Consider the following 11,478-nt stretch of genomic DNA (forward strand, 5'->3'; position numbering starts at 1 on the left):
TGTTGTACAAGCTGTACAATACAGAAGAAATTGAACATAATGTGTGAATATTCTCTCTCCCCCCCGCTCCTTACTGTACTGCAGGGACCCTGGAGAAGGATAAATTATATACATAGAATCCTGATTGTAAACCGGTATATGTACAGTGTATACTGTACAACAATAAAACTGATTCAAATACTTCAGTTTGCACTAAACCTGCGCTGCAACTCTTACATCAGAATTATTATTTAGAATCGCTGGTAGAGGTAGAGTGGGCGTTCCTCTCTCCCCCTCCTCCCCCCTTCATACTTCGTCTCTCTGCGTCCTGAGAGCTCGGAGTATAGAAGCATTAGAGATGTCAACCTGCACAACCTCCTTGGAAAGGTCGTTATCGTTTATTTCTGTCTTCTTATCTTGAAATAAATGATTTGTATAACTTTATTGCACAGCTGTATTTCTCTATCAGTGAATGCACTGAAATAATTCTGGTTACAAAAATATAGAGGTTTTTACGTATAGAGAAGATAATCCTCTTTAAACAAAATCTGGTCTATACGACAGGGGGGGAGGTGCTGGATGTATATTGCATACCCAAGTTTTTTTTTTTTTTTAATTCAGACCAACAAGGTTATAAAGGATGGTTTTAAATTAGTATAAACTTTATATATTAATTTGAATTTTTAAAAGCATTATTAACATTGCTATATATAATATATATTGACTGAATTTTGAGTTTGGTCGGCTCATCACTATATGAGACAGAAAATATTAAAAAAATTATAGAAGTTCCTTGTTTTGTATTGTAAGACTTGGAATCCATTTTATTATTCAAAATTTTCCAAAATGGCGGCACCCATAATCAACCGGGGAGGAGAATAAACGACAAGTGATTGATAACCCTGGCACTCTCAGCTGAATACAGTTTTGGACCGAGGTTGATTAAATCTGTGTATCCCCCGGGTAAACCTGAAGGTTGAAGGACACAGGATATCACACAGTCCTGATCATATCTCTCTCTCAGCATTTTTTTCGGGATATATTTTTACGAAGACATTATTGATTCTTAAATTCCTGAGGCCGAATTTAAAGAATTTAAACCACGTGGCTGAACCGCCAAAAACCGGTTCCAATAAATTGCCGGCTCAAATCTTGAAACACTGAATACAATTTTAAATGGAACCAACCACGTTTGAGGTGCTTTTCAAATTTGAGACGCGGCTCAAATTCTTTAAATTCGGACTTTAACTCATTATTTTTCAAACAAATATGAATCCAAATTTTTAGACTGAATTATAATAATGAGAAGATATTACAGTTTTTATGGTTTTATTATAAACAATAAAAAACAAGGTTAATATTCCGTGATTGCGTTGAATCACTAAATATCAACAGAAAACCACAATTAAAATGAATTAATCACAATTTAACGTTAACAAATCACTAAATTATGATGTGGACTAGAATTCACAATAAATTACAGGAGACTAGTGAGACTAGTTGGTTCTGACGGAACTTTAAACTAGTCTCTAGGACGAAACTAGGATTTTATAACAATAGCATACTACATAGAGTGCTAAACAATAGCATACTACATAGAGTGCTAAACATAACAAATAAATAGATAAATAAACAAATAAGGAGCAAAACAATGTTTGATTATTTAGTTAATTCTTGTACATTTTTGATAAAACCATGAAAAACTTAAAACAAAAATTTGAAATGTAATGAAGCATTTAAGAATGATATGGTATAAGCGTGAACCCGATTATATAATATGATTCTAAATGATTACATGGGAGTTCTGAATGAATCGCTCACGTGGATCCTGCGCTAACCGCTCCAACCGCGCATTTTGCAATTAATCGTCTATTCGGCCGGAAATTCGGCAACTCAAATATAAAGATTAGTTTACAAGACCAGGTACTAGCGCTGACAAAAATCTGACAGCTAAACCATTAATGTTTCGCAGATTTTGAACGGGGCCAAAATTTGGAAAATATCGGCGGTTTTTCCTGTTTGATAAATTAGTTGTAGTTGTAGCTAGGAGGGGCAGCAGGGGATCCGTAGGAGTCTTGAAGGGGGGCGGCAGCAGGGGCACCATAGGAGTCCTGGGCAGGGGCCTCGTAGGAGGGGGCGTTGTAGGAAGGAGCAGGGGCGTTGTAGGAAGGAGCAGGGGCGGAGTAGGAAGGAGCGGCGGGGGCGTTGTAGGAAGGTGCGGGGGCTTCATAAGAAGGGGCGGCGTAGGAAGGCTCTTCGTAAGCGACAGCAGGTGCATGGTTGAAAAGTCAATTTTTTTTGTTTAAGAAATATATAAATAAACATCTTGTTACCCCTTTAAACAGTACCAATAAAACTGTGCAAAATGCAAAAATTTATTAGTTATAATAATTGTTGAACTAAATTTTAGAAACTTGTGGTCATCCTTAAACTATATTAAGAATTTCAAAACATAGTCCTTAATTGCATACTGCACAGAATTAAAGCTACATAGACTTTAAACAAAACTATACAGACATACATGAACTAAACACAACTAAATAATGTACAATCTCAAATTTGCAATTTCAAATCTTACAATTTTAAACTGTAGAATTCTAAATTATATAATTTTAAACTGTACAATTTCAAACTATACAATCTCAAACTGTACAATTTCAAACTTACAATTTCAAACTGTACAATCTCAAACTGTACAATCTCAAACTGTACAATCTCAAACTGTACAATCTTAAACTGTACAATCTCAAACTGTACAATCTCAAAACGTAGAATCTCATACTGTACAATCTCAAACTGTACAATCTCAAACTGTAAAATCTCAAACTGTACAATCTTAAACTGTACAATTTTAACCAGTACAAATTCAAATTGTGTAATAATTTTCTAATTATAGTATTTTAAAATCTCATTTTTCAAACCTTAAATTTTTTCATTCAACGCATTTTCAAAAACTTCCAAGCTTTAAAATTAATAGACCTTTAAAATTCACAAAATCGTATCTTAGGAATGATCGAATAACCACATACTAATTAAAAATCTAAAAAATATTTAATTCTCTGCAGTTTACTAAAACACCCTGAAAGGAGGACAGAAAGAACAATAAAATTACTACAATTAAGCTTTTATGCCAAAATGGTCCTGACCAATTATACCGCTCTTATTTAAAATTATTTTTGAAGAAAAAACATACCTTTGATAAAAGCGATTTTTCCAAGGATTGCAGCATCAATAATAGCGCTTCCTGTCAGGGCAGGGATAGCGAGGGCTCCTAGTGTTCCCAAGAAGGGTTCAGGTTCAGCTACAGGAGCAGCTCGGGCCATAACAAGCATGGAAGCCAGGAAGAAAACGTTCCACTAAAATTTAACAAAAATTAGTGGATTTTATGGTTTACTTACATTCGCGGATTTTCATGAATTTTTCATGGAGTGGTTTTAATGCTGCCAAGCATCATCCTATTTCCTCCCTTCAACATCGAGTGGTTTTAATACTGCCTGTACATCATCCCATTTCCTCCCTTCAACATTGTTTTTATTTTCAAAAAAGAACGTGCAACGTCCTTTATATAGAGCACTCTGGAAAAGTCACTTTTTTGGTCAGTTTTCAGCACTTTTGAGTGCAAAAGCTGTGATGAGATGTAGGGAGGAGGTGGGATGACACTTTTTTCACTTTTTTCAGTTTCACCGATTGGAGGTGTCAGACACTTCTCACCTTCATGATGATGGTTGGTGTTTGCTGTATAAGATGGTAGATGTGAAGGATAGTAAGGACAGTATGTCTATGAAGTATGCCCTCTACCCCCCTTTACTCTTATATATTGGCGGCGCAGGTCTCAGGTCTCGTCTTGACCTGCCTTACCAACCCAAGGTCTACATGGCGCATGGCGCCTATGGACCAGTACGCCGGCGCCTGTTTCTGGTTTATCTGGCGCTAATATACGGGGCAACAGTGAGGTCGATAACTTGCATTAGGGGGGGGGTCGGGGGGGGGGTCATTAATAAAATACTAACCGATTTCTGTAAGCTCCGTTATGACCCAGTTTTATGTAAAGAAGGTTGAAGTTAATGGGTTCTCTTCCCATTCAAACTTAAACACATTTATTTCAAAAACTACCAAGTTGGTGTTGGAAATATATATATATAAAAGTTGGTAGTGTATATGGAAGCTAAGATTCGAAATGTCATTTTATCGATAGGTCAATTTAAAGAAGACATTATATAGACATTACATAAAAAAATGTCTAAAAAAGCCACGATTTTCCACGCGTTCTCATATTTCTAGAAAGCATGTCGAGATTTGTTCTCCCATCATCTCAGAAAAGTTCATCTTTGTTTACGAACTATGTCCAATAGGAAAATACTGAAAAATGTCCAATAGAACATTACTTTAAAAATCCAATAGAACTATACTATGAAATGTCCAATAGCACTATACTATGAAATGTCCAATAGCACTATACTATGAAATGTCCAATAGCACTATTCTATGAAATGTCCAATAGGACTATACTATGAAATGTCCAATAGGAAAATACTGTAAAATGTCCAATAGAACATTACTTTAAATGTCCAATAGCACTATACTATGAAATGTCCAATAGGACTATTCTATGAAATGTCCAATAGGACTATTCTATGAAATGTCCAATAGCACTATACTATGAAATTTCCAATAGGACTATACTATGAAATGTCCAATAGCACTATACTATGAAATGTCTAATAGGACTACACTATGAACTGTCCAATAGCACTATACTATGAAATGTTCAAAAGGACTATACTATGAAATGTCCAATAGGACTTTACTATGAAATGTCCAATAGGATTATACTATGAAATGTCCAATAGGACTATACTATGAAATGTCCAATAGGACAATTGTATGAAATGTCCAATAGGACTATACTATGAAATGTCAAATAGGACTATACTATGAAATGTCCAATAGGACTATTCCATGAATTGTCCAATAGGACTATACTATGAAATGTCCAATAGGACAGGTACTATGAAATGTCCTATAGGACTATTCTATGAAATTTTCCATAGGACTATACAATGAAATGTCTAATTGGACTAAACTATGAAATGTCCAATAGGACTATACTATGAAATGTTCAATAGGACTATTCCATGAATTGTCCAATATGACTATACTATGGAATGTCCAATAGGACTATTCTATAAAATGTCAAATAGGACTATTCTATGCATTGTCCAATAGGACTATACTATGAAATTTCCAATAGGACTATTCCATGAATTGTCCAATAGGACTATACTATGAAATGTCCAAAAGGACTATACTATGAAATGTCCAATTGGACTTTTCTATGAAATGTCCAATAGCACTATACTATGAAATGTCCAATAGCACTATACTATGAAATGTCCAATAGGACTATACTATGAAATGTCCAATAGGACTATACTATGAAATGTCCAATAGGACTATTCCATGAATTGTCCAATAAGACTATACTATGAAATGTCCGATAAGACTATACTATGAAATGTCCAATAGGACTATTCTATGAAATATTCAATAGGACTATACTATGAAATGTCCAATAGGACTATACTATGAAATGTCCAATAGGACTATACTATGGAATGTCAAATAGGACTATTCTATGAAATGTCCAATAGGACTATTCTATGCATTGTCCAATAGGACTATACTATGAAATGTCCAATAGGATTATTTAATGAATTGTCCAATAGGACTATTCTATGCATTGTCCAATAGCAATATACTATGAAATGTCCAATAGGACTATACTATGAAATGTTCAATAGGACTATACTATTAAATGTCCAATAGCACTATTCTATGAATTGTCCAATAGGACTATTCTATGAAATGTCCAATAGCACTATACTATGAAATGTCCAATAGCACTATACTATGAAATGTCCAATAGCACTATACTATGAAATGTTCAATAGGACTATACTATTAAATGTTCGATAGCACTATACTATGAATTGTCCAATAGGAGTATTCTATGAAATGTCCAATAGGACTATACTATGAAATGTACAATAGAACATTAATTTAAATATCCAATAGGACTATTCTATGAAATGTTCAAGAGGACTATACTATGAAATGTCCAATAGGCACTATACTATGAAATGTCCAATAGGACTATACTATGAAATGTCCAATATGACTATACTATGAAATGTCCAATTGTAATATACTATGGAATTTTCTTAAATTGCAAAGTTTGTTTGCTGTTAAAGTGGGGTGTCTGACTCACAACAGTACCTTGAAGATATTAATGTTTTTCTATTTTAAAACCTGTTGATTTCTAAAAATTTCCTACATTGTGTTTGCACAATGGCACATAAATTTCAATAGAAGGGGATTATTCATTTCGCGTACAGTACCGTTTTGCCTCATACAGTCTGTACGTATTCTGTACTGCTTGCCCTGGCTAGTTAAAATTTGTTAACGTGATGGAGCGTTTAGAGAAATGAAAAAACTATCGTTTTTAACCCTATTCCTGCTGGGGGGGGGTCAATATGACCCCCCCCGTAGTTTTTTTTACATGACTCAAAAAGTATTGGTATGAGGCTGTAACAAACTAAATCTTTGTTTTGACCCACTTCCTCTTGTCAGATTTTGATAAAATTTAGCTTTTTGGAAAGCCTTTGACATAAGGAAACGAATTGCACAAGTTTTGCGAAAAAAATTGCAAATTTTTTGCAAACAACCTGTCAAAGGAAATTTGCACATTTTTAGTTTTTCTTGATCAAATATCAGGTTATTTAAAATTTTGCATATTTGAAATGCATGGTCAAGGGCTTTTCAAAAATGTATAATTTTTCATTTTTTGGACAAATTTTTTTTGCAAACATTTTTACTATACAACTGGATTTTGCGAGGTCAAAACTAGCTGGCTGAAGGTCAATACTAGCTGGAGGTAAATACTAGCTGGAGGGCAATACTAGCTGGAGGTAAATACTAGCTGGAGGGCAATACTAGCTGGAGGTAAATACTAGCTGGAGGTCAATACTAGCTGGAGGTCAATACTAGCTGGATCTCAATACTAGCTGGAGGTCAATATACTAGCTGGAGGTCAATGTACTAGCTAGAGGTCAATACTAGCTGGAGGTCAATACTAGCTGAAGGTCAATAAAGGCTGGAGGTCAATACTAGCTGGAGGTCAATACTACCTGGAGGTCAATACTAGCTGGAGCTCAATACTAGCTGGAGGTCAATATACTAGCTGGAGGTCAATGTACTAGCTTAAGGGCAATACTAGCTGGAGGTCAATACTAGCTAGAGGTCAATACTAACTGGAGGTCAATACTAGCTGGAGGTCAATACTAACTGGAGGTCAATACTAGCTGGAGGTCAATACTATCTTAAGGGCAGTACTAGCTGGAGGTTAATACTAGCTAGAGGTCAATGCTAGCCTGGAGGTCAATACTAGCTAGAGGTCAATACTAGCTGGAGGTCAATACTAGCTGGAGGTCAATATAATAGCTTGAGGTCAATGTACTAGCTTGAGGTCAATATTAGCTTGAGGTCAATATTAGCTGGAGGTCAATACTATCTTAAGGGCAATACTAGCTGGAGGGCAATACTAGCTGGAGGTCAACGTACTAGCTACAGGTTAATACTAGCTGGAGGTCAATATACTAGCTGGAGGTCAATGTACTAGCTAGAGGTCAATACTAGCTGGAGGTCAATACTATCTTAAGTGCAATACTATCTTGATGTAAGCGACCTAAAAATCGACAAAAGGGGAAAGAAGGACTGTCCTTAAAATGAAATCAGACGACCAAGCATTTTTGAATTTGATGACTAACATATCTAACTTACATATCACCATTTACCTGGAGATTTTAATAATGTTAATACAGATCTTTCCCTTTAAACCTCTTGAAAACAAATTCTTCCTCTCCATTTTCTGCAATTTACAAAGTTTAATTTCATGGAAAAATTATTTTTTAGCAAGTTAAAAATTCTGATATATTCATTTTGAGGGAGAAGAAAGGAATTAATTGGATTTAAGAGAACTGATAGTTTGCGTTTCTCTTACAATCCCCCATGAAATATTGTCGTATTTTATATACTAGGCTTTTATCTTCTATTTAAACTTTTAATTGTGGCTTATCTGTGAGCATTTTCTCTTTGTACAGTATAAAACAAAAACAAACAAAAAAGTTTGCGGATTTCATAATATTTTTTCGCGCATTTTTAAAATTTTACAAAAATAAAAAACTTTTAAACACAAATTTTTAAAATTTCGATCATCCCTGGGGTCCCTAGATGTCCCACAAAAAAATTGGGCCCGATCGGTTAATTCTGCAGTTTTGGCGTTTATTGGATACAAACAGACAAACCAAATTTATAGATAGATAAAATGGTTTTTGATAAAGCATAGGAAAACTTCAATTTTATTCTTGTTTAGATTTTAAAAGAAAAATTTTAGAAATATATTCCTACGTGTTTTTCAGAATTCTGCGAACAAATAAAACCTTGCTAAAACGTGCTTAAGAAAAACGTGGACACTTAAACCCTTCAATTATGTTTTCCTTACAAAACAACATATTACAAAACTACATATTACACTCAAAATGTTCAAATTTATTCTCATTAAAGTACTACTATCTATATAATATCTATACAATTTATCATTCTATAGCGTTTTTTCAAACCAGCATTCTCGTTTTTAAAAACTAAAACTTAATATTGTTAAAAAAAATGGCATCCTGAATTTATTTTGAAATCAATTTCTTCCAAGTAAAATTAGAAAAACTGTAGAATGTAAATATGATAGTAAGGGAGTTTATCTAGATAAATATTAGCAAAAGAACTGAGTTCTTGCCACAAACTCTGATTTTGAAACTTGAAGTTGTACAGTGTACAGTGTACAGTGTACAGTGTACAGTGTACAGTGTACAGTGTACAGTGTACAGTGTACAGTGTACAGTGTACAGTGTACAGTGTACAGTGTAAAGTGTACAGTCAGTGTACAGTGTACAGTGTACAGTCAGTGTACACCTTTGATGTTTCAAACTATTGAATTTTAGTGAATCAATTAGTCTCAGTTCGAAATATCAAAGGCTTACGTCATCAGGTTACCTTTCGACTAAATTTGCTTTGAAAATTTGAGAAAAAAATATGATAATAAATTAAATATTAAAGTAACCAAATAGATTTCTATTTATCTCCTATTCCTTTCTTATGAAACACCCTATTGTTTCCGTTATTTTAAGATTCCCATTTTTATATAAAAAAAAAATTTTAAACATGCTTTTTCTTTCGTTTTCCTTGTAGAATGTGTAAAGAATATTAACAGTAAAATAATAGGCTCCTAAAGACCCCGGGAATATATATATAATTATTCCGTTAAAAGACAATAGAATTGTTTGATTATATAATGACAAAACTCACTTTAAAATACGTTTATTCTACCCTAGGGTTTTCTGTTAATATCATAGTCACTGTTCACATTCAATCCATTCCACTCTTTATTAAATAAAATTAAAGTTAAGATGTAAATTTGTATCTTTCTGCTTTTTTAACATTTCTAAAATTGGTCAATTTAATTTTCTTTTCTCGTCGACTTTTGCAAGTTTTTTGTACCTTTTTCACAATCTTCTTTCTCCTTCCTTTTACTTCCTTCTTTTTCCACCTCCTTCCCTCTTCTTCCCTCGTCTTCTTTCTCCTTCCTTTTACTTCCTTCTCCTTTTTCTTCCTTCTTCTTCACCTTCCTTTTCAATCCTTCTCCTTCCTTCCTTCTCCTTCTTTCTCCTACCTTCTCCTTCCTTCTTCTTCCTTTTCCTTCTTTCTCCTTCCTTCTCCTTCCTTCTCCTTCCAAAAAAAAAAAAACTTTTTTGGTTTTTGTGTTTGATTTCATTGCAATTGTTTTTAAAATTAGAAGAAATAAAGGTCAAGGTACAAACACAATGAATTGGTCCCGATCGGATCAGCCGTTCCAAATTTATTGGATAAAAACAAAGAAATGGCTCCGCTTACCAAAAAACGTATTACAGTTTCCAGGAAGAATGTTAACTTAATCTTTCTGGGTGGGATGTTTATTTTTCTTTTTTTTATTTTTATTTTTCTTTTCTAAAGAATTTGCAGAGTCTTTCTTTTAAATTTTTTGGGGGGTTCAGCAAGTCAAATTAGAGTCAATTTTGGGGTTCAAGTCAAATTAGAGTCAATTTTGGGGTTTACGTCAAATTAGAGTCAATTTTGGGGTTTACGTCAAACTAGAATCAATTTTGGGGTGTACGTCAAGCTGGAGTCAATTTTGGGGTTCACGTCAAACTAGAGTCAATTTTTGGGTTCACGTCAAACTAGAGTCAATTTTGGGGTTCACGTCAAACTAGAGTCAATTTTTGGGTTCACGTCTAACTAGAGTCAATTTCAAGTAAGATTATAATCTTAAATGTTTTTATCATAACTTCTCAAATAGAAAATATATTTGGAGAAAAAATACTTGTTTTTTATTTCTAATACGGCGATAATCAAAAAATTCTAGAATAGGAAGAAGACTTTTAGACTTTATTTATGACTTTAAATAGTACAATGGACATGGAAACCTACATTTTTCTGGTTATTACTGTATGTTACCTCAAACATTTACTTTTCTCCTCATTGTTCGTAAAATCCAAATACAGGAGTGAAATGTTTTATCAGTAATTTCACATAAATGTAACGTTACCTTCACTTAAGGTCTGATTTAATTGCTGTGGCTTTAACAAAGCACTCAGTATGAAGATACGTAGACCGGGTTTAAAAAACAGGTTAAATCCTTTCAAGACATTAATCATATTTTTTAAACAGTTTCCATTATGGTATGTTCTCCTTAAAAAAAGAAATAATAATATTAATAATATTTAATTTTATACTAAGTAGCTTGGTAATGTGATTGTCGTAATTTCAAGTAACCCGCCATTAAATCAGGACATGACCGATTCACAACAGTATCCTTTCAATCTTTATCTGACCAACAATGTCAAAGATATCGTCGATTTTCTTAATTGAAAAGGTTTTTTCTGACAATTTGCTTCATGTTTGTTGTAAAGCAGAAACACATAAGTCACTGTTACATATACAGAGAATCAAAATTTGAAAATAATCCGTTTCTAAAGTTTATAAAGTTAAAAACATAGAATTTGAATTCATTCTCTTAAAAAATATCTTTATAGCTTTCATAACTTTACTAAGTTTCCAAATTAACTAACCACCCCCTCCCCCTTCACTCCTACTCTGGGGCTCTTAATCAGGTATTTGTGTATACCTACCTCTTTTGTCTATTCACTTTTCATGTGTGTTAGGGTGAACTAAACCGTGATAATTACATTTTCACACTTAGTACATGGTCTTAACGCCTGTTAGACAAGAGGGGGGGGGGGTACTTTAAAAATCAAATTCAATAAAAATTATTTAAATGACTTATGAGTTTTTTGAAAAATTAAGTCTTCTGCTTTGAATATAGTTTTTTAAGATTATTAAATGATTTAGCAA

This window comes from Eurytemora carolleeae, unplaced genomic scaffold, assembly GCF_000591075.1.
Source record: "Eurytemora carolleeae unplaced genomic scaffold, Eaff_2.0 scaffold1478, whole genome shotgun sequence".
In the NCBI taxonomy this organism is placed as follows: Eukaryota; Metazoa; Arthropoda; class Copepoda; order Calanoida; family Temoridae; genus Eurytemora; species Eurytemora carolleeae.